General features: G+C 34.5%; 1 protein-coding gene across 3 annotated transcripts in view; it reads right to left on the bottom strand.

Annotated features, from left to right (window-relative positions):
* aru (arouser) overlaps positions 1-23,758 on the bottom strand; it is a 204,634-nt gene that overhangs the window by 119,203 nt on the left and 61,673 nt on the right. The window contains exon 2 of one of the 3 annotated variants that reach the window (XM_085821476.1): positions 11,746-11,800. The exons of the other annotated variants lie outside the window; for them this stretch is intronic. The gene's annotated coding sequence lies outside the window, so the exon portion shown is untranslated. The remainder of the gene's footprint in view (positions 1-11,745; positions 11,801-23,758) is intronic. 3 annotated transcript variants of the gene reach the window in all.

The following is a 23,758-nucleotide window of genomic DNA, read 5'->3' as shown; positions in this document are numbered from 1 at the left end:
CCTTTATTTCGTACAAGGAAGTAGAAAACCGATACTTATAATTGACATTAATTTTTACAAAAAATTTGGATATAGTTCACTAAAGTCATTTGTATTGTAAAAAGCAGCGTACGATTGAAATTAATTAATGTTTAAATTAATTACGATTGAAAACGATTGAAATTAATTAATGTTTAGTATCATGAACAGCTTTTTTTATTTAATACTGTTTGGAATATAATGATTTTCTTCTATTCCATAGCTATTCAATAGATCTGGAAATATTTCGTTAAAGGCATTTGTAATATCAAAAAGAACATGCGATTCAAAGTAATTAATGCTTGTTTTTATCATTAATTTTTCAACTTAACATTATATTTCCCTGTATTAAAATAGTTCGCTTAAGACGCTTTCTGTTTTCAAGAACATGCAACTCGATGCAATTAATGACTTTTATTGCCATTAAAGCAGCAAAAATTTGAACAGATTAAACTAAACAAGTTTATTCTGCCAAAAGAATATGCGACTTAAAGTAATTACGGTTTGCTATAGCTACTGATTTTTGAGATTGACACTTTGCCCTACAAAATCCTTTTCTTGTACTCTATAATGGTCCAAAGAAATTGGATATAATCCCCTTAAGACACTTGTCAAAAATAACGTGCGATATAGAGAAATTAATGGTAGCTGCCATTAATTATTTTTTAATTTAACGATGTCCCAAAAGCAACGATTTTTCTCAGAACGCACGTGTAAGAAGTAGTTTAAAAAATTTGGTTCTGGAGAGTTTTCGCTCATAAATGACCAACTTCCTAGCCAACCTTCTGAAGTTGATGATGACAAAATTAAAGCCATAATTGAATCGAACCGTCATATAACTGGAAATATAGAGAAAATCACGTAAGACGTCTGGGATTTGAAAGCTCGACATTTGGGTTCCACATGAACTGAAAGAAATTCACTTCTCACAAAGGATCAGTATTTGCGATAGGTATTGCAAACACAATCAACCCTTTTTTGAAACGAATCATCACTGGTGGATCGTCTACAATAACATTAATCGAAAAAGATCACGATGGTGAATGAGCACAAATCATAGCGGAAGCTAAATTGGATCAGAAAAAGATCATGCTGACATTTTAGTAGCTGCTTCCAAGCGACTAACGATCAACTCAGATGTTTACTGCCAACATGGTATGAAACTGGAGAAAGCAATCAAAGAGAAAAGTTCAGAATTAGCAAAACGCAAAGGAATCGTGTTCTACCACGACAATGTGAGACCTCATACATCTTTAACCACACGTATAAAGTTACTGGAGAGCTTGGTTGGGAAGTAACCATGATCTTGCATTGACTTGGAAGTTAACCCTAACCATAGCGCTGACCTTGCACCATCCGATTATCATTTATTTCAAAATTTTTTAAATTCCTTAAAAGGGGTAAAAATTTCAGTAATAACGATGATTTCACACCGCACTTGATTGAGATTTTTTGCTCATAACGCCCAGAAATTTTATGAGGGCGGAATCATGAAATTACCAGAAAGATACCAAAAGGTCAGCGAACAGAATGAAAAATATCAGACTGATTAAAGTTCACTTTTTGTACAGAAAAAATTCAGTTATATTTCACACTAAAAAACCGAAATTACTTTCTTGACAACCCGATACATAAATAATTAATGGTTATTATAATCACTAATTATTCAATTTAGCACTTTTTGCGATAAAATGATTTTATTGTATTCCATAACGATACAAAAACTTTGATAATTTCACTACAGACATTTGTAATGTCAAAAAGAACATGCAATAAGAGTAATTAGTGACTTTTGCCATCGTTAATTGTTTATTTTAACGATACACAACTGTCCCCGATACAATGATTTTCCAGCATTTCCTCAAAGGCCTTGCAAACTCCCATAGTTTTGTGATGCAAATTTTTCGTTTGGTGTCAGCTCGGTCTGAGACACAATAGCAAAAAGTTAGGAACCGCAGATTGGCATCAGCTGTTAATGACCGCAGACGAGCTAACGAACTTCGCTACGTTTCTTTCTCACGACAATACCGCGGAAGACGAAGAAAGCAAAACAGAAAGTGGGTCACATTTTAAATGACACACAGAGAGAGAGAAAGCCGCCATTCGCTGTAACTGCTGCCATTCAAAGAAAAGTAAATAAATAAATGAAATAGATAAATAAGAATTTGCAATTCGATCCATTCTGACTTCAAGTCTGAAACGTGTTCATCGTGAAGCATACTTGTCGTGCGAAATCTGGTGGAATATGAAATAATACCAAACGATTTCTTTTAAAATGAGAAGTTTTGTTTTGGATATAATATGTATACAAAACAAGAATCGTGAAGATTTCGAATTCTGTTCCGCACAATATTACAATAAAAATCGCATATATAACAATAAAATAAATTCGCTTTAAATCATTTTAATATCATAGTTGGTCGAAAGATTGTAAAGATTTAGATTACAGGAAAAATGTGTTTATTGATTTAATATCATTCAGTTTGTTACGGTAATATAAAGTAAAGTGATTACGCTTTGCCAAACGGCAAAACTTCGAGAATTCGCAATTTACTAGGACATTATGCAAGATAAATTAAAGATTACTCGTCATCATGCAAGATAAATTAAAGATTACTCGTCATCATGCAAGATAAATGAAGGATCTTACAGTTAAAAAACTGCCACATTTTTAAGTGGCACCGATAATGAAACGTGTGGCAGCGTAACGTAGCATAATATAATACATCAGTTTAAAGATTTTAAAAAGACTCCGTTAAGAACGTGTTAAACATCAGGTGCATTTAAATAAAATAGTTTATAATATTTTTAATTATTAATATATACGAAAATAATTTTTAAAAGGATTTGCAGCCATATGGTAATAAATTACTTATATTTCTGACGTCAAATATTACTTGCAAATATTAAAAATATCTAAATTTTCATCTCCTTGCCTAAGACAATAATTATTTTACCTCTGACTGGTAAACTGAAGTGCAATAAAACATTCATGATAAAAAGTAGCTAAATAGGGTCAGAAATTTTGTGACAAAGGGTCCGAGGAAAAAAAATAATTTAGGCATAATCTCAGCGCAGCTAAGTCAATAGAAAAGTATCGTTACTCATATTATATTAAATAAAATAATAATAGTCATTTGTATATTAACAAACATGTACCTAACACATATTAAGTAGAATAGAAATTAAATTTACGTGCATGTTTATAGTACACTAAAATATGAGAATTATCGATTCCAATTATTATTCGAAATTAAAATTATTTGAAATTTGTAACTTATATAAATAATAAATTTAAAAAAAATTCAATTTGGGAGAGGGAAATGATATGCTGAAACATGGTGAAAAGGGGAAATGTATAAAGTTGAAAGCCATTGGATAGAATAATTGGTCGGATAAATTAATAATTTTAAGTTTTTAATATTTTTTCTACGGCAACAGCTTAAAAATTTCATTAGGGCTATGACACATTTGATTTCATATGCCGAAATAAAATTCAGGGCATTATAAGCGCAAAGGAATTCTAGGTTACGACAACATCCCTCTGCATATGTGTCGTATTTCCCAATTTCCCATTTAAAGAAACATTTTCTCAATGGCACCTACAACAACCTCCTCTCAATGAGTGAGCAATCGTCTGCGGGCCTTGGAAGGACTATCGTAGGATGGGCGTGCTTGGGTGTCTGTTGACGGTTGTTCTTTTTGGTGAGTGAAAGTGTTTCCGCCTGCCTACATCTAGCTGTTAGTTTTGGCGCTCTTGAAGACGTCGCCACGTGGGAAGTACTGGCACACTTTGCTCAATTCCTGCCTTTGTAAGGAATAGTTTCACCCACAGATTGAAATTATGAATGGAAGAACGCCATCAGACGATTTTCGCTGACAGAAGGTCGGGAAGTTTGTACTTTTGTTGTCTTACGTGGGGTGAAGCAATAGCAGGTTTCTGTGGCACAGCAGAGGATGTTGTAAGTTTGTGTAAACATTTATGAGTATTGTTTTTCTGTGTATTGTATACATACGCTGTCTTGTCTTCTGACGGATGCTTGTATGCACTGCCCAATTATAGTAATTGGACAGTTTATCTAGCAGTTTGGACAGGATGCCATGATAATTAGAGTCTGATTATGTATAGCCTTGGCCCAGAAGTCCCGAGCCTAGGTCTCTAGTTCTTAAGTCTGCCCCAAATTATCTTAATCCTGTTTTCTTTCACGAAAACAAAGCGCATTAGAGGTTTTGGATAAAAATGTCTGTCTACAGTTCCAGCTGTTCAACCAGGCCTTGATCATTGACAGTAATGTGTGAAGACGGTGTTGCCTCTATCACATGTGACCATAACGGTGCAAAACGTAAAGCTACAAATGTATTTACAAAATAGCATCATAATTATGCTTCCGCATAGTTGTTTTGAGGACAATCGTCCTTACATCTAATAACTGTACATCATAACTATGTTGGGTCATCTTTGCGTCTCAATAACAAATATAAAGTCTTAAGCACGAAGTCTTAAAAGAGTCAAAGACACAAATATTACAAAATGGCCATTCTAAAGTTGAACCTTATGTCGAATCAAAACTCACATGAAGCACAGAACAAAATCGAAGTAAATTCTAGACAATTTTTACAACGCTTCATGTTGTAGTGAAACTGTGCTATAGCTAGCGAACTCGATTACAACGAAATTCTGGATATAACGAACAAGCTTTTTGGTCCCGTTCAGTTTCCTGTGCTCTGAAGGTTATGTTCAATTATTTTGTTGTTGGTGGTGTGATTAATCTCACCTGTCTAACCTCGTCAGAATATCCCACAAAATTCATTGCGGCAAGGAGTACAAGATTGTGCCTGTTGTTGGCAACAGCCTTGAGCACCTTATAGGTGATTTAGCGAATTTATACGTGAATATAGGTACGATTTTGTCTAGCTTCACCTGAGGAAGAACAGACCGGGGTGGATGGGTCGGAGGTTCTCCCACCTCTCCTCCCCTGCCACCAAACCACACAAGAAGTCTTTCGACTCGCCATATGTTTAGAATGTCCAATGCCGCAAAGACACTATACATTTATAAACATCCATGTCGTCTCCTAGATTCGAACCAGGGTCCTTCGGTGCTGTAGCCAGGGTTATTAACCACTATCCCGTTTGGGAGGTAACGTATGTCTATAGCGAACCTCCAAACGTCCGATATAACGAAATTTATGGATACCTTCGACGGAACTTGTTTGTATTTTTCCTACTTCTTTTTAGAATTTGTGCAAGTTTTAACTGAAAAATTAAGAACCCTTTAAAAAATCCATGTTTAGGCCAATAAAATAGTGAGGGAAAAAATTTCATGTTTTTGCTTTTTATTTTCATTGTCACGTTTACCTGTGCTTTAAACAAAGGCTAATCGAGGCAGTATGACGCTCAGTTGTTAAAAAACTAGGACGCAGAGATTAAGACATCATAACGTATCGCAAAAATGATTATTCATAATTTTAAATCCATATTTTAGAAGCAGACATGTATATCCAGGAAAGACCTAACACATGACTTTTATAGTAAGTTATCATGCAAAATTATTAAACGCATGGTAAAACTGAAAAGGAATGAGAAAACATTAATAAATATAAGTAATAATGACTATATTTCCCAGTTAATATAATCGTAAAAAAAAAGTTAAAACATTCGGTGCTTTGAAGAGCGAAGTTTGATTACACAAATAAAAGATTTTTGACGACAAAATTATAATTAACTGTACGATAGTAAAACCAGTATTTTTTTCTATAAAAGTTTTAGATATCAGAAACATTCTTAGCGAATTTACATACTGGCATATAATACAACGAATAAAAGTTTTTGATATCAGAAACATCCTTAGCGAATTTACTATACGCGAATTTACATATTGGTATATAACACAGCAAATCAAAGTTTTTGGTATCAGAAACATGGGTAGCGAATTTACTATACGCGAATTTACATTGTAGGGTTTATATTTATTTTAACTAACATTTATTTTAAGTTTAAACTATCTTTCCTGTCAAGCCTTACTTTCCCCTGGAACTGCCAATGCCAGAGTATGTAAATTTTAGTAGAACGCGCAAGGATTCAAATTATCAGCGGAAGTATTCTGATTTAAATAGAAAGGCAACGAGTTCGAGGTGTGATATTCTTACTTCACGAGCGCGGAGGTAGTTGGCCAGAAATTGAAGAACCCCGCGTTTCGGCCTGTGTGCTTGCCTGGAAGTAGTGTTAATCGTTCAAGTGATCTTCAAGTTTGCTGAATTAGCAGCGGTATTGTAAAACGCGGTGAGTTAGTTACTTTTAGAGAGCCTCGTAGTTAGTCTTGTCTTTAGTTTCTTTTCAGGTTATTATTTTTATTTGACCGCCGAGTTGGCGCAGTCTGTGAGCGTCAAGAGCACGCACTTGTAATTTATTACGTTGAATAAAAAGGGACTTAAACCCTTAACAAGACTCTGTCTTTTATCCAGTTTTCACAGTCACCACTTGGTTGCGTGCAAGTTGGAGCGCGCAACGCTACATTGGCGCCCGAACACTTATCGAACTAAAATGGCCGAAAATTGGATGGAAGCCGCTGGACAATACCAAGAAATGACAAGCCATATGGAAGGATTTGGATACCTGGTCCAAACTTTGAGAGCGTCAATCAAGCTAAACGTCCATTTCGACGGAAAAAATTCGGTGGCGGTATTTCTAGAAGGTCTAGAAAACCACTTTCAGCTCTACCCTGTTCCTGAAAGACAAAAAGTTGCCATCGCCACATCCGCACTAAGAGGACAGGCCGCGCTATGGTGGAAAAATATAGGCAAATTTTTATTAAGGGAATTTGGAAGCCAAACATATACATTTGAAAATTTCAAAAAATCATTAGTAAAGGCCTTCCCCATAGTGAAAGATAGAGCACGGCTGGAAGCTGAACTATATAGTTTCTATCAACGGGATATAGAAGAGTTGACGGACTTTATTCTACGAAAAATCAAGCTGACGGATATGCTGTATGGGAAGAAACCCGATGCGGAGATTATTGAAATAATCTTACCAAGATTGTTACCCTCTGTTCAAGACTACTTTGAAATTAGAAACCCAAGCACATTGCAGGAGCTCTTCGAATTGGCGGTGAAGTTTCAAAATCGCAGAATAGTGGAAAAAGCCAGAGGGGCAACGTATTCTCAAAGTACCCGAAGGAAATCTTCAAATGAGGAAACCAGAAATGGAAATCGCTCTTATGGGGGAAAGAGCTATCAAGCTAACTCAACGAAACTCGAAGGTCAAGACCCAAAAAGAAAATTCGAAAATAAACATTCGCGTACCCAGAAGGCACAGATTGAAAGGAAAGCTTTAAACGAGTAGAGGGGCCTGTGAAAGGGAGGGTCCAGACCCCGGAAGTTTAAAAAAAAACCCTCAAATAGACATTTAAATACGGTCATCGTAAAAAACTCACAGCTACCAATTATACAAGTCCTGGTTGGCGATGTACCAGTAGAAGCCCTCATCGATACAGGAGCAGAAGGAAATTTTATGAGTGAAAATTTCTTCAAAAAGAATTTTTATAGGGTACGATTATTTAAAACGAAAAATACGGAAATTATAGCGGCGCAAGGAAAAACATGTCACTGCATCGGGAAATTATCATTAAACTTATAGGTAAAAGAGGAAAGCCTCAAAGTATTAATTTTTGTAGTGAAAAATCTGCAAAATTCTCTTATTTTAGGTATGGAGTTTTTAAGGGCCGCGAGGGCCAAATTAAATTTTCAAGACAGTTCCGTGGTGTTGGAGATGGACCAGAGGGTGGTGGAACCTGTGGAGACACCGCAAGTGGACCTTAGCCATCTGAATGACCATGAAAGGCAAGCAATACAGCAAGTGGTGAGTAATTTTTCTCATTTGTTTTCAGAAAAACCAGGAAATTGTCAAATAGTCACGCACAAGATTCAATTAAATGCCGAAAAACCTTGTAGGACTAAACCTTATCGGTACGACAAACAAAAAGACGTAATCATCGAAGAACATATTCAGGAGATGTTAAAGAATAAAATAATAACGCCCATAAATAGTGAGTACGCGAGTCCAGTCGTACTATGTAGGAAAAAGAACGAGTTTCCTCCTTCGGATAAAAGGGCTTGGAGGTTTGCTATTGATTACAGAAAACTAAATAGTATTACCAAATTTCCAGTTTACCCTTTGCCGGTTATAGACGAGATCATTAGACAGATCAAATCGACAAGATACATGTCTACTTTGGACTTAACGTCTGGCTACTATCAAATAGCTATGAGACCCGAAGACATACATAAAACCGCGTTTATAACAAAATTGGGCACTTATGCATTTTTACGCATGCCCTTTGGGTTGTGTGGGGCCCCATCAACATTCCAGAGAGCTATGGACATTGTTCTAAAGCCTGTCCTAGGAAAATCAACTTTAATTTATCTAGATGATATAATTATAACGAGTAGTACGTTGGAACAACACATTAATGATTTAGAACAAGTTTTTAAATTATTAAAAAAGGCCGGTCTTACAATTAACGCCTCAAAATGCAAGTTCGCAACTAAAGAACTTAAATATCTCGGTTATAAAATTTCGCAAAAGGTTATAGAAACGCAAGATTCAAAAATAAAAGCTATCAAGAATTTCCCCCCCGCCCAACACCGCCAAGAAACTTTCTTCTTTCCTTGGGTTATGTTCTTACTATCGATCTTTCATAAAAGATTTCGCTAATATTGTTGAACCACTCTTAGTAATCAAAAGAAAAAGGGGTAAATTTACGTGGAGAGCGGAAGCAAACACAGCTTTTGAAAAATTAAAAGAAGCGCTTATTAATGCCCCTGTTTTAAAATTCCCGGAGGGGGACGAAAACCTGGAAATTGCAGCAGATGCGTCAGACTATGCGGTGGGTGCGGTTCTTATGCAAAATAACCATCCTCTGGCATTTTTTAGTAAAACGTTAAATCAGACACAGAGGAATTATACAGCTACAGAAAGAGAAACATTAGCCGTATTAATGGCTGTACACAAATTTCGAGTTTATTTCGGCAAAGCGCCAGTAACAGTCTTTTCGGATCATGCGGCTGTTGGTAGACTTTACTCGGGGAAAAACCTAACGCCCAGGTTAATAAGATGGGCTTTAAAACTCCAAGAATATAATATCACAATAAAATATAAACCGGGTAAGGAAAACAATGTAGCTGACGCACTTTCTCGTATAAAACTGGACGATGAAGGAAATGAACTTAAATGCGCTGTGTTGACTTCAAAAATTTTAGATTCTAGAGATACGATTATTACTGAACTGAAAGCTGATCCTGAATTTGGAAATATCTATGCATATTTGAAAGACCCCGAAAGCTTTGAGCACACAGATATCGATGCGATAAGAAATAGAGCAGAAAACTATGAAATAATAGATAATTTATTATTTTATACGAAAACAACAAACGAAAATCTTGAGTACAAACCAGTCATCCCAGCCTCGCTTCGATTAAGCATTTTGAAGGAATTACACGACGCGAAAACAGCGGTCCATTTAGGGGTCAGAAAGACTTTAAAAAGGGTACGCGAGGCGGTATATTTCCCGCAATTATACAAAATAGTAACGGCGTATGTCAGGTCCTGCAATCAATGTCAGTTAATAAATGATATTAATTACAGCCCGGCCGGGTACTTAAATAGCATTCGCGCTACATTTCCGAATGAAATTTTAGGCATAGAAAGAGTGAATAAAAACATAGTAAAAATAATTCGCAGTTACGTGAGCACACATCACAAGCGCTGGGATGGCTACATAAATGAGTTAGCTTATGCTTTAAGAATGGCAAATCACGACACTACGGGAAAAACCCCAGCAGAATTATTTTTAGGCAGAAAGTTAATTACGCCTTTAGATAAATTATTCTTTGTGCAACAAAGAGAGCAGGAGTTTAAACAAAAAGATGTGCAAAAGCTGATTGATCAGGCGCTTAAAAGCTCGGATACGGCAAGAAATAGGCAGAAAGTATATTATGATAGAAAACGCCGTGAAGCAGATTTTAAAGTTGGGGATAAAGTATTGAAGCGGAAATTTTCTTTATCAAGTGCCCCAGACAATTTTACGGTAAAGCTAGCTCCAAAATTTGAAGGTCCCTATGTAATTCAGGAAATTAAAGGAGTAGTATTATATCTGAAGAACGAGAGAGGGGAAATCTGTAAAGCAAGTCCCGACCAGGTGAAAAAATACTATAATCCAAATGATTTTGAAATCCTTAAAAGTTTCTTGCAGGACTCAAGTCTAAACGAAGTAGAAGGTCCAGAAATAACAACAACTATTCCACCACCCAAGAAGCAGAGAACTGAAGAGAGACCTAGCCCTTCTACAACCCGGACGTCGGTATCAAAAAGAAAAAATAACTTTCAAACTCCAGCGTTTAAGAAAAACAAGAATACAGATGCACCGCGTAAAGAAACCGTGGTAAAGAGCAAAACACCACCTACAACGGATCGCAGAAGAAATTATACATCAAGGAGAACGCGCACACGGCCACAGAGTCAGGTGCCAGCAAGGCCGCCGTTCCGGAAACTGAAACGGCAACAGGAGCAACAAAAATATCAGGAACAGAAGAAATTCAAGAAGGACTCCAGACCGGAGGACGTCAAGACCAGCCGTCCCAGGGAAAAACGGAAATGCCAACAACCAGACGATTACTCCGTTAAGAGGCCAGCATGTAGAGGACGCAAAAGAAAAACTAATGTGGACGACACTCGGAGGTCAGTAAGGAGGAGATTGACGTCCATGAAACCTCTATCTTGGGACCAATATTGCCAAAAAAGAATGACGGAGTTTCAAGCATCGAAAACTCAAAGATAAGTTAAAACCTTCTATAATTTTTTTTTCTCTTTTGTTCCGAAATGTTATGTATAAGTACGAAGTTCTATGTTTTGACGAAAGTCAATATGTCTCGGTTGAGACTTAGTTTTGTTTTACTTTATTTAGCTAAGGCAAAAGTATTATTTTCTTTAAGTATAAAAGCTAAGAACAAGCATTTTCTGTTGGTCGAAAGACTAATTCTGTTATGTTAAAGCCAAAATTTGGCCGAAGATAAAAATAACTTCGTATTCTTGTATTAATAAGAATTTTAGTTTCAGTGCTGCCAGCTTGGCGAAGAATGAGTAAAGTAAAAATTTATTTTCTCTTATTCATTGTATGGTAAATTGTAAAAATTATATGTATTAAAATTTTGTAAATGTACGTAAATACTTGAATGTTATGTAAAAGTAGAATTTAGTCTAGAAGCATAAAATTTTAGATGCTAAAAGTAAATGCTCAAAAGCAATGAAGTCAAAATTTAAGTATTAAATTGTAGTTAAAGTCATGCTTTAGAGCGAAAGCCTGCATGTCTAAAGATGAATGAGGGGGAAGTTAGAATGAATGTGTTTTGTAGGGTTCTCCACCTACATTTGAATTTTTAAGAATGTTAAAGTAGCTCATTGAGTTGTAGAATGTCGAGTAAGGTGTGTCTATTTGGTCGTTGAATTCTAACAAATCATGGTGGTTAGGGGAAGTGTTGTAAGACTAAAACACGAATATTCCCGTTTGACACCACACATGGTGGAGAGCCAGGGTAAAGTTAAATTAATGCTTGAAAAATTGAATGAATGTGAAGTAAGCAATAACTAAGAAAAACGAATCGTGTAAAAACAAAAATTTATTGTGTCAAGAAAGTGTAAATTATAATGTATTTAGAAAGATACTGATACTTATTCCTTCCAGCAGGAAAGACCAAGATTGATTGATGAAGTCCAGGAAAAGTTGCTGTAAGAAGAGAAAGTTATAAGTATACACAGAATTTTAGTATACAATTTGTTACATAAGATTTTTTTGTGTAAACGAGGTTCTCGACAGTTAGTTCAGCATTAGAGAAATTTACAACAGGTCGTTTGTAGGACCTGCTTCCAAGTTTTCCAAATTCTGGCAGCGGCAAATGTAGGGTTTATATTTATTTTAACTAACATTTATTTTAAGTTTAAACTATCTTTCCTGTCAAGCCTTACTTTCCCCTGGAACTGCCAATGCCAGAGTATGTAAATTTTAATAGAATGCGCAAGGATTCAAATTATCAGCGGAAGTATTCTGATTTAAATAGAAAGGCAACGAGTTCGAGGTGTAATATTCTTACTTCACGAGCGCGAAGGTAGTTGGCCAGAAATTGAAGAACCCCGCGTTTCGGCCTGTGTGCTTGCCTGGAAGTAGTGTTAATCGTTCAAGTGATCTTCAAGTTTGCTGAATTAGCAGCGGTATTGTAAAACGCGGTGAGTTAGTTACTTTTAGAGAGCCTCCTAGTTAGAGTCTTGTCTTTAGTTTCTTTTCAGGTTATTATTTTTATTTGACCGCCGAGTTGGCGCAGTCTGTGAGCGTCAAGAGCACGCACTTGTAATTTATTACGTTGAATAAAAAGGGACTTAAACCCTTAACAAGACTGTCTTTTATCCAGTTTTCACAGTCACCTCTTGGTTGCGTGCAAGTTGGAGGCGCGCAACGCTACAACATATTGGCATATAATACAACGAATAAAAGTTTTTAATATCAGAAACATCCTTAGAGAATGTTAAAAATCTCACATCCCCCCTTTTTCTTTTCATTAGCATATGAAAGTTTCACTTGGTATATATGGTAAGTAGGCAAGAATCGCATCTTCAGCGAATAACCATGTCGTGACCTGCGTCAGTACTGTTTCACCAAGGACCTTATAAGAGATAGACTAACCCAGTGGACGGGGCGCGCATCACCGACATGTCGGCAAGAAAGAGTAGGGACGATCTGGTTTACTTTAACACTGAAACCTGTGGCGTTTGTATCACATAACTCTTTTTAATTATTAAATATGATACGTTGTATAGTGATGAGATTATGAAAGCAACAGCTTTTTCCAAATAGGATTTAATATATCTCATTAAAGCACTTTTTACTGCATTTCGCGCATTTTTTTCACGCGTAATTCTTGTACAAACATCTTTACTTTGGTAAAACACTAAAAACTCTATGAACTTAATTTTGCTTAAAAATAAAGTAAAATTAAATGAGACCGATAGTACGCGATGCTTTGAAATAAATAAGGTAAAATTAAACAAGATCTGATAATTTTTTTTTTTTTAATTTAATGAGCATTTTCAGGCAGTGGTTTTCCAAACTATAACATTACAAAACGATCATATTTATTTGATTATATGATCATTAAATTATTAACATTAAAGTGGATTAGTTATTTTAATAATTCATAAAATTCGGAGCATAAAATTTTCTGAGCGTAATGAAAGAAAAAAAAAAGATAAAATAAAATCTAGAAGCACTCTTTTTTTAAAGTTTTGTGTGTTACCTATATTTATTGAATATCATGTTCTTCGCCCGTAAACCACATACATTTGAAAACAGCATATCCATACAGTGCTCGCTCTGAACTCGCTGAGTTTGTTAATCAAAAATTCGTTAAAATTTTACAAAATGTGAAATAGATTAAAACAAATTCGAAATTCGGCCGTCCAGATGCCTATGTTCGGGTGGAGGATTACATTATTTAAAATTCGATGGCTCTAGATACTGTCGTTTTTGTCACAGTGCGAGAAACATACATGTATTCATGCATGGGCTAATAAATTAAATTAACAATAAATAAAAAAATCTTATGCAGAACTAAAAATAAATTAAAAAAATAATCATTATAAAATACAAGCAAAATTAATTATTACGTTTAAATACAATTTTAATATTAAATGTGTAAAAATTATTAAGGAGTCAAAAGTGTTTATCACTATGATGTATTATGAAATATAATTGAAATAAAATTCCCTTATAGAAATTGTGCTATAATACTCATCTATAATTTTAAAAAAGCAGCACAATTTAGAATTTTAATCAAAACTTTCAAAAATTCGTTTTTAAATATTTTAATATTTTTTACGTATTTACACCAATAAAAAGCATAAAAATTGCAAGACAAAATTGCTTGTTTGAAATTTTCTATTAGTGCATATTTAAAATATTATTTTCTAAAAGAAGTAGTTACAAATTTCCTTACAGCATAGAAAAAGCTAAAAAAATATCCAGTCCTGAAAGTATGCAATAGCTTTATAATTATTGGATGTTAATTATGCTCGAGAAATATGCTACATTTTTAAAAATCAATTTCAATTTCCAAAATAAAAACATGTAGAAATTCTAATTTGTGAAATGAGGCGCTACAACCAGCTTTTTCTTGACAATTATACACGCTGCAATAGGCAATCAATGTAAATTTCTGCAAGTCGTCCCTACTCCTCCGGATGTGATGAAGGTGACAGCCGGCAACGCCTCAGACAAGGGGGAAAACCCGTTTGGGTTAGTCTATTTCTTATAAGGTCCATGTGTTTCACCATCTATGGAAATTGCAAAAAAGCATCAGCGCCACCTATATTTTGTCGCTGCAAGAGATTACTTCATGGGTCTTTGGACCTTGTGCGAATTTTTTCACGCAGCGTTATTTCGTAATTCGTCGTTTCTGACTGCTAAAGCTGGCAAAACAACTGCATAATTTACAACATTTTAAATAGAAGTAAACAAACGTGATTCGCGAATGAAATGCGAAGAAGAATTTTCATACATGCAAATGGAATGTAACAAACTATTTTTTCCTTTGTTAACTTACTCCCTTTTTTTCTTAACTCGTGGCAACAGCTAGAATCTTATCTTAGTTTAGAATGTCACATACACCTAGAAATAAGATTTGACCCCTGGAATATTTTGACGTCACTATGTTTTAACTAGAACGTTTTCAAAATTTTGAAGCGTTGCTTACACTACAGTGATTTATCATTACAGTACAAATATTAACGCGAAAGAAAAGGGCCAAGCATGGGATAAAAGATGAAATTTCACGAAACTTTTAGCAACTTACCTTTCTAGCATCTAATAATAATGTAATCTCTTTCTAGTAAAAAACGGCTAGCCGCCCAGTTTTAAATTTCGAAAGAGTTTTTAAGAAGCGTTAGCCCAGAAGAGCTTTTACTCTCAAATCGGGATTTTCGTTGAATCACTATAAAAGTCTGAATCACTATCAGATTGCTGCCACCAAATTTCATCGCCCTGTATTATACTTAAACAAATTAAATAATGAACAATTAGCACGAATGTATGTATGTTTCTTGCATTGTGAAAAAAGAGCGGTACCCAGAGCCATTAAATTTCGAATAACATAGTCCTCCACCCGAAAATGGACACCTGGAAGCCCGAATTTTGAATTTGTTTTATTGGGTATTTCATATATTGTAATTTTCATATCACAATGTAAATTAATTACTTCTTATCATAAAGTTTTCGGTTTCGTTATACACGTTAGTTTTAATGGTAATGAAAATAATGTAAACTCAAACTTCAAATAACTGATTTTTTATGTGATTACGACAAAGCCTTGAGGGCTATCTGGCTAAGGCAAGGAATGTTTAGTGGTGGACTTTCTTAGGAAAACTGGTTCGTATACACGATACACATAAGGAAAGTCACAAATAAGACCCATGATGCTAGCCCGTTCGCGAGATTCGAAACTCGTACCAAACTACTAGTGTTCAGCGACTTTATCGATGATGGGCTCTAATGACGGAAGTCTGGAAATGTTTCAACATCGCATTTACAACAAATACATAATTGAAATGCATTCGTGGGCCACATAAAACTGCTTCGAGGGCCCCATGCGGACCGCAGGTTGCCAGTTTGAGACCACTACTACGTATGATGACGTAGCTTAGCGTAACGTAACGTAATGCTGCTCCATGACAATGTAAAATTCATATAATGTAAACTACCGTTATATGTTAGCGCAAAATAACGTTATGGGACATGCATATAATGGTCCAAAAATTCTGGAAAGTTTACGCGAAGAAAACTTCTAAAATTAATTAACAGGAACTTAAAATTTATATCAGCTCAAGAGAACCAATCACAACACATCCCGATAATTAGAATTCCAACGGCATAATGTCATATAATTAACCGAAAATGAAGAAGATTCCACATCCCCCCTCCCACCAGATACTTCGCATGATTAAAAAATTATCCCAATCTCTTACCCAAAAGATCATATATTTACCAGTATCTCTTCCTTTATTCGTTTATTTGTAACCCACGTGTTTGCTACCGAAGGTCATTATGTAAGATTCAAGATGTTCACCGTTCTTTTCTCCCCCTCTTCCGTTCCTTTTATCCTTGTAATGTGATTTTATGCATTCCTGTCACAGGTCGCAGATTGGAACAGAATAAAATTGATATGTCATTACGTTATATGACCTTCGTGCGGCCCGAAAATAACACGTTAATAAACGTCCCCGAAAATAATAATAATAATAATAAGAAGAAGAAGAACGTGTATTATCTGCCGCGTATTACTTAAGCGTACGAAAAAATGGCGAGGACGAAGAAGATGGTATATGTTTTCCGGGGAAGAAATCGTTTGGTGGACACGGAAACGTGAAGTGGAATCCAGTAAAATATGTCCAGTAAAACTGCAGCTATGGAATTCCTACCCTTTTGTTTTACGTCAGTTACTACTAACCAACAAAAAGTTTCCGTAATGTCGCTGAAAAGATTAGAATCTCAGATTTTTCCCAAATAACACTTTTGTTTTCCTTTCAGAATTACCAATTCAAATATTTCAAAATTTGATTTACTACTGCAATTTGATTGCAAATAAAGCTGCAATTTTTCTCCCTCAAAATGTATCATTTTACCATTTTATTTTCTTAGAATCGATTGAGAGGAATAAAAGCAAATAGGTGCATCTTGGAAATGACATCGTCTTAGAATCGGAAATTAGGTTTTTTTCTTTTTTTCCCCAAAATTACTAATTCAAAGAGGAATACTTATAGTTTTTAATAAATCTAAGTCGGTTATTAAAGAATATTTGGAGGACGTACTTGATTTCATAAATTGTATTTTTTTTTACAATCAAAGTCTTTTCTTTGTTGATAGCACTAAAATTATGGGATGCACATCTTAGAATCAATGGCATTTGAAACTCGCCAATTTTTCAGACTTACTAATTTAACATTTTTTCAAAATGACTAACTAAATAGGAATTCTTTAATTCATAATAAATCCAAGTATATTTTGTTGAAAATATCTGCATGACAGATTTTAATGTTTGACTGTATAGATTTTATTTTCTTAGAATCAAAATCTTTTACTTCGCTGATAGCACTGAAATTACGAGGTACAATCAATGGCGTCTTAGACTAGCACATTTTCCCGAATTTCTAATTCAACAATTTTTCAAAATTACTAATTAAGTAAGAATCCTATTATTCATAACACATCAAAGCTGATTACTAAAAAAATATTTTTACGAAGGATTTTGGCGTTTTATTTCATTTATTTTCACTTTTTTGAAGTCTTCTCTATTGGCAAGACTGAAATTAAAAGTGCCTCTCAGAACAGTAATTTATTTTGAATTCCTAACTGTTCTGGAAGATTAAAAAAAATTATGTATGAATACAATTATTCTTAATAAATCAAAATCGATTATTAGCCGAAAGAGGCGTTAGACACAAAGGGCTATTAGTTTCAAAACAGCAATTTGCGTCGTTTTACTTTCTGCGTTGGATCACTTAAACTGTTGCCGCCAAATAGTATCGCCATGTATTCAATTTAAAGAAACTAAATAATGAAGAATCCGCATGAATGCACGAATGTTTACCGCATTGTGGGGGAAAAAAAAAAAAAAAAACGGTACCTAGAGACATCAAATTTTGAATGAGTAGTCCTCCAACCGAACATGATACTTTGGAAGCCCGAATTTTGAATTTGTTTTATTATCAGCTTCAAATTTTGTAAAACTTTAACGAATTTTTGATTAACAAACTCAACGATTTAAAAGCGAGTAATGGAACACTGTACGAAAAAAAAATTATCTCCAGCGCGCCAGACTCTGTATTGGAAAGACTCTGTATTGGAAATTCTAGAGATATTCATTTTAAAATTATTTTGCGATATTGCTCTTGAACTGAATTTTATGGTTTAAGTGCGAAGAAGATGATATTTAATAAATAAAGGTAACACACAAAATGTTAAAAAAACGCCCCTTTTGGACGTCATTTAAAATCCTTTCACATTTTTTTTTATTAATTTTAATTTTTTCGACACTAAGTTAACTTTCGATTTCATTCATTTTATTTCTCTAAAATCAAAGGCCATTTTCTCAATTAATAGATCTGAATTTAAGGCCTGCGTCTTAAACCACCAAATTTTTATACATAGTGACTTAAAATTTTCTATCTAAACGAGGCGTATTTTACCGTTTGATTTAACTGATCTTATTTTCCAACACTCCGAATTTATTTTTGTTATCAGTGCCATTGAAATAAGGGATAAATTTTAAATTTTCTTCAAAATTACTAATTTATATGGGCAACTTATTATTTTTAAGAAACAGAGGCAATCCTAAAATAATATCTGCAATACGTATTTCAGTATTTTATGTTATTTTCTTAGACTCAAAATTCTTTTTAATAACTTATTTAATAATAAAGCTAATACAGCAATAAAAACTCTTTTAATAATTTAAATATTTATTTCATACTTTTATAATATGCCTAACTGATATAATTTAAAGTATGTTTAATTTATAATGTATTCGATACAGTATTTATGAATATTAGTTGAATTTAAATTAATGGGTGTGTCTTTGAAATCGATGTTGTTCTTAGAATGACAGATTTACCTCTACTGTTATATGTTCCGAAATATCGGGTTGGCAAGAAACATTTGAACACACACACACACACACACACACCCTAAAACAGAAAAAAAAAAAAAAAAAAAACTGAACAAATTTCAGATTTTTGTAAGTAATCAGTCAAATACTTTTCATTCCGTTCGATGACTTTTTGCCATCCTTCTGGTAACTTCATTATTCCGCGCTCATAAAACTTCTGGTCTCTTCTTGTGAAACTTCTGGTCAATCAGCAAATCACTCAACCAAGTGCGACGTGACGTCATCGTTATTACTGAAATTTTTACTATTTAAGAAATTTCGTAGACTTAATGATAATCCGATGGTGGAAGGTCGGGACTATATGGGGGATCAGACGTCAGTTCCGAATCAAGCTTCGATAATTGCATAAGTGTTACTAAACATGTGTGAGGCCTCGCATTGTTGTGGTGGAACACGATTCCTTTGCATTTCGCCAATTCTGCGGCCTTTTCCCTTCGACTGCTTCCTCCAGTTTCATATGCTGTTGGCAGTAAATATGTGAGCTTATTATTGGTCGCTTGGCAGCAGCTCATACAAAACACCTTTGTAATCCCACCAACTTGTCAGCACGACCTTTTATCTGACGGCCCGCCAGCGGCCGAGCGGTAAAGTCGCTGAACACTGGTAGTTCGGTCTGAGGTCCGAATCCCGCGAACGGGCTGGTTGCATGAGCGTTTTCGTGGTTTTCCCTATGTGTAACGTGTATACGAGCCAGTTTCCCTTAGAAAGTCCTCCACGAAGGCATCCCTCCTCTTAGGCAGATAGCCCTAGTGTGCTTTGCCATAATTAAGTAAACCAAACCAAACCTTTTATCTGACGCAGTTCAGCTTTCGCTAAGATTTGCGCTGATTCATTATGCTTGAACCGTGATTTTTTTCGATTAATGTTATTGCAGACGATTCATTTTACATAACCAATAATAATTCGTTTCAAGAAAGAGTCGATGCATCGCGTTTGGAATGCGTATCGCAAATACTGATTGGTTGCGTTAAGTGAATTTCTTTCAGCTCACGTGGAACCCAAATATCGAGATTCTTAACGAATCCAAGACGTCTTATGGGATTTTTAGTTATTGTGGGTGATATATTTAAACGTTTTGCATTGTCTCGCACAGTTATACGACATTTCGATTCAACTTGGCCTTAATTTTGTCATCCGCAGTTTCAGAAGGTCGGCCAGAACATTGGTCATCTATGTTCAAATGAAAAATCTCCAGAACAACATTTTTTAAACCAATTCTTTACACATGCATTCTTTTAAGCAATCAACACCATAAATTTCACTGTGAGCCTCAGCCGCTTTCTTGCCTTTATGAAAATAAATGTAAAATATGTCGAAAATGTTTATTTTTGCACCCCATGACGTTTTCTGACAGCTGAAGGAAAAAAAAAAAAAAAAAAACATACGGAATTTGTTTATAGCGACACAAAATTCCCCAAAACAATCTCGGAAAAATCTGATATTTTCAGACGCCTTAGAAAATCCTCTAAAATTCGTTATGAAAATAAATGTGGAAAATATCGATACTCGGAATATTTTAGAACATATGTAAAATTCGGGAAAATAATAGTAGAAAAACCCGATACTCGTGCTGGTTTAGGATACCATGCATAAATTTGTCAAAGTTGACTTGAAAAAATCTAATACTCATGATATCTTAGAAAACCCTCTAAAACGGGAGAAAATAATTATGGAATTATCTGATATTCATGATATTTAAAAAAAAATCTCAAAATTTAAGAAAAAAATTGTGGAATAATACGATACTGGCGATACCTTACAAAATTCCAAAAAAATCGCTCATAAAATCATAGGGGGGGGGGAAGAAAGAAATCTGATACTAACTACACCTTAGAAAATCCCTTAACATTCAACAAAATGACCCCGGAAATCGAGATAAAGTTACAGCCCCAACAATACCGCAATCAATCACTTGAATAATTTAATTAAAGCTCATTAATGCTTTTTTTAATTTATTGCGGTTTCTAATCTCTTAAACAGCGGCCTTTCTTCTGAATCTCTGCAAAATTTCTTTAGGCGAGTTGGCAGCAGTTACCGACCTCCTCAGCTCGAAGAGAGCCTTGACCCTTTTCTGCGTTAGCGTTATTATTATTTTTTTAACCTATTCCAAACATTTCGAACTCTCGTTCAAGAGTGGCGATTCATTAAATCTACAAGCATAACTTGTTCTTTTAAAGAGCGTCGCTTTCCCTTCTTTTTTTTATTTTTTATTTATTTATTTATTTTATTTATTTATTTTATTTATTTATTTTTTTTTTTTTTTCGTTGAAAATTTTAATTTATTTTTCTCAGCTAGCAGCAAAGCGAGTACCTGTCACAAACCGTGTAAGATACGATTTGGAATTCGAGAACGCAGCGGCGATAGACTGGTTTTAAAACCACGGAGTGGAATTCGGCGACTGAAATGTTAGTTAAAGCTCTTAGGTATCCTTCCATCCCTGCCTGCACCTCCACCGGGGAAAAAATAATCTGAAAGGCTTCAGATTTTAAATTACGTCCAAAGGGGCTTTTATTTAACATTTTGTGTGTTACCTTTATTTATTAAGTATCATGTTCTTCGCACTTAAACCATAAAATTAAGTTCAACAGCAATATCGCAAAATGGCTTTAAATTGAGCATATCCTTTAGAATTTCCGATACTGAGACTCACGCGCTGGAGATAAAAATGTTTTTTCTGTACAACTTTGTCATTGCTCGCTTTGAAATCTTTTGAGTTTGTTCATCAAAAATTCGTTAAAGTTTTACAAAATATGAAATCGATAATGAAACAATTTCCAAATTCTAAATTAGGCCTACCAGATGCCCATATTCGGTGGAAGATTACGTTATTCAAAATTCAATGGCTCTAGGTACCACTGTTTTATTACCATGCCAGAAACATACATGTATTCATGCAGCTTCTTCGTTATTTAATTTCTTTAAATATAATGCAGGGCGCTAAAAGTCGGTGGCAACAATTTGAAAATTGAAACAACTCTTGTAGTGAATCAATGCAAAATGCCAAAACGACGAAATTAATAGTCCTTCTGGGCAAACTGTCCCTTTGGACTAAAAAAAAAATAAAATAAATAAGACCTTGAATTCTGTAAAGCAGCGCTGTCCAATTGAAAAACGGGGTATCTTTCGTTCTGAAGCGCAAATTTTCTCCTCTATATACTGTTGCGGGCGTACAGTTTCGTCATAGATTGAATGCACACAGAATTGATCAGAATTTGATAAAATTTATTTTACAAAGGGTACTTTCCACAAAAATAGTCATACAACTCTTTACAGCATCAAAATACAAAGTACAATCAGTAGTTACTCTTCAAACTACTAAGAACGTTAAACACAACGCAATGCAAAGCGCATCTTAAGAGCGAAGCTAACACGGAGATATCGCAATACTCCGAACTCACGCTGGACTAACAAGTAACCTATAACTAAGATGCTCTCTCCGATCTTATATAGTTTTCACCCAGCGTCCCAGAAATATCTAGTACTTCTTAAAATTACTGGAAGGCATATGAGAGCCGGGTACGGTTACAGTTGCATATGAAGGCAATATTCAATTACAATATCTATTACGATAATACAAGGGACCGGACGCAAATGTCGCCCAACGGTCGCCAAGGTTAGCGATTTTTAACCAAATTTGACGACAAAAATTAATCGCCAAAGCCGTTGCCAGCTTGATGATATCTCGCCAAATTAGCGAGATTGCCATTTACTCAGTGTTAAATAGACTTGCCCCTGTATTCTTATTTTTCCGAAAGGCCATCTCTCTGTAGATTTTTATGTTACATTCTACAGAAAAATACATCAATGTCACATATAACTGCACTAAAATCATCCATGTACGTACAAAATTCTTCGTAACAATATGTCACTGAAAATGTGGTAAATCTTAAATTCGAAGGCCTGTAAGAATGGCAGATTTTTCCGAAGTACTAATTTTTCTAAAGAAACGAATTTTCAAAATTACTCGTTTGAATTACTCATTTGGATCGAAAAACCGTATATCTTCCATTTTAAACTTGCAACTTACAATATGTATTAGATTTATATATAGCATTATTCTAATATAGCGATTTTGACACAAAATCGGACTTTTTCTGAAATAACATACCATTTTATTTTCCATATTTCGATTCTACGACTCGACGCCAAACTACCAAGTTTTGTAAAAATCGCTCGAGTAGTTTTAAAAAAATTAGCTCTCAAAATTTTAGCTCCTCAATGTTAATTCAGTTTGGTATATATTCATTAATCTCTCTTTTTTTATTCAACTTATTTGATTCTTCCTTTCCCATGTCGAAATTGAGATTCATTCCAAATAAAATTCACCCATATTTTATGATTTATTTTTAAAATTTGTATTTTTAAATAATTTTTATAATTTTTTCATAAAACGTTTTGAATTATTTTTTACCATCATCTTAAAGTAGACATATTTCTAAGCATAACTGCAAAAAATTACAATTTTTTATTCAAAATTTCCGAAGATGTACGTGAATTTACATACTTGCGCATTCTGAAATTTGGCATATTTGTTGAAAGCGATAAAACACCAAATGTGGTTTAGACACTTTGCTAAATTTATTTGGAAGTAGAAACGAAGTGACTTTTTCTTCAGCTTTATGAAGGGTTACAGAAGTTGATTGTAAATGCTGATAGAAGGTGTTTAAAACATTCGTACAATTTGTTTTCAAGACATACGTGTGTCTATGACTTCCGCTCATGCACAATATAAAAAGATAGGAACAAGGTACATTTTTTCCGCTCCGGCATAAAGGGAAAGGAAAATTGGTTGTCACATATTCAGAAGTTCGCCAAGTGGCTTCTTAAACTTCTTATTCTTGGCTCAAACTGAAAAAACTCCGCCAAGATAAATTTTTGAATTTCTCCGTAAATTTCGCACCAAACTTTACAAAATTTAATAGCTAGGCATTATTTGAGTCGTAGAATCGAAATATGAAAAAAAAAATTGGTATGT

The sequence above is a fragment of the Stegodyphus dumicola genome, chromosome 1 (genome assembly GCF_044657685.1).
Source record: "Stegodyphus dumicola isolate Sdum_Otavi_A_Nest chromosome 1, ASM4465768v1".
NCBI classification, from domain to species: Eukaryota; Metazoa; Arthropoda; class Arachnida; order Araneae; family Eresidae; genus Stegodyphus; species Stegodyphus dumicola.
This window is presented reverse-complemented; position numbering and strand designations above follow the sequence as displayed.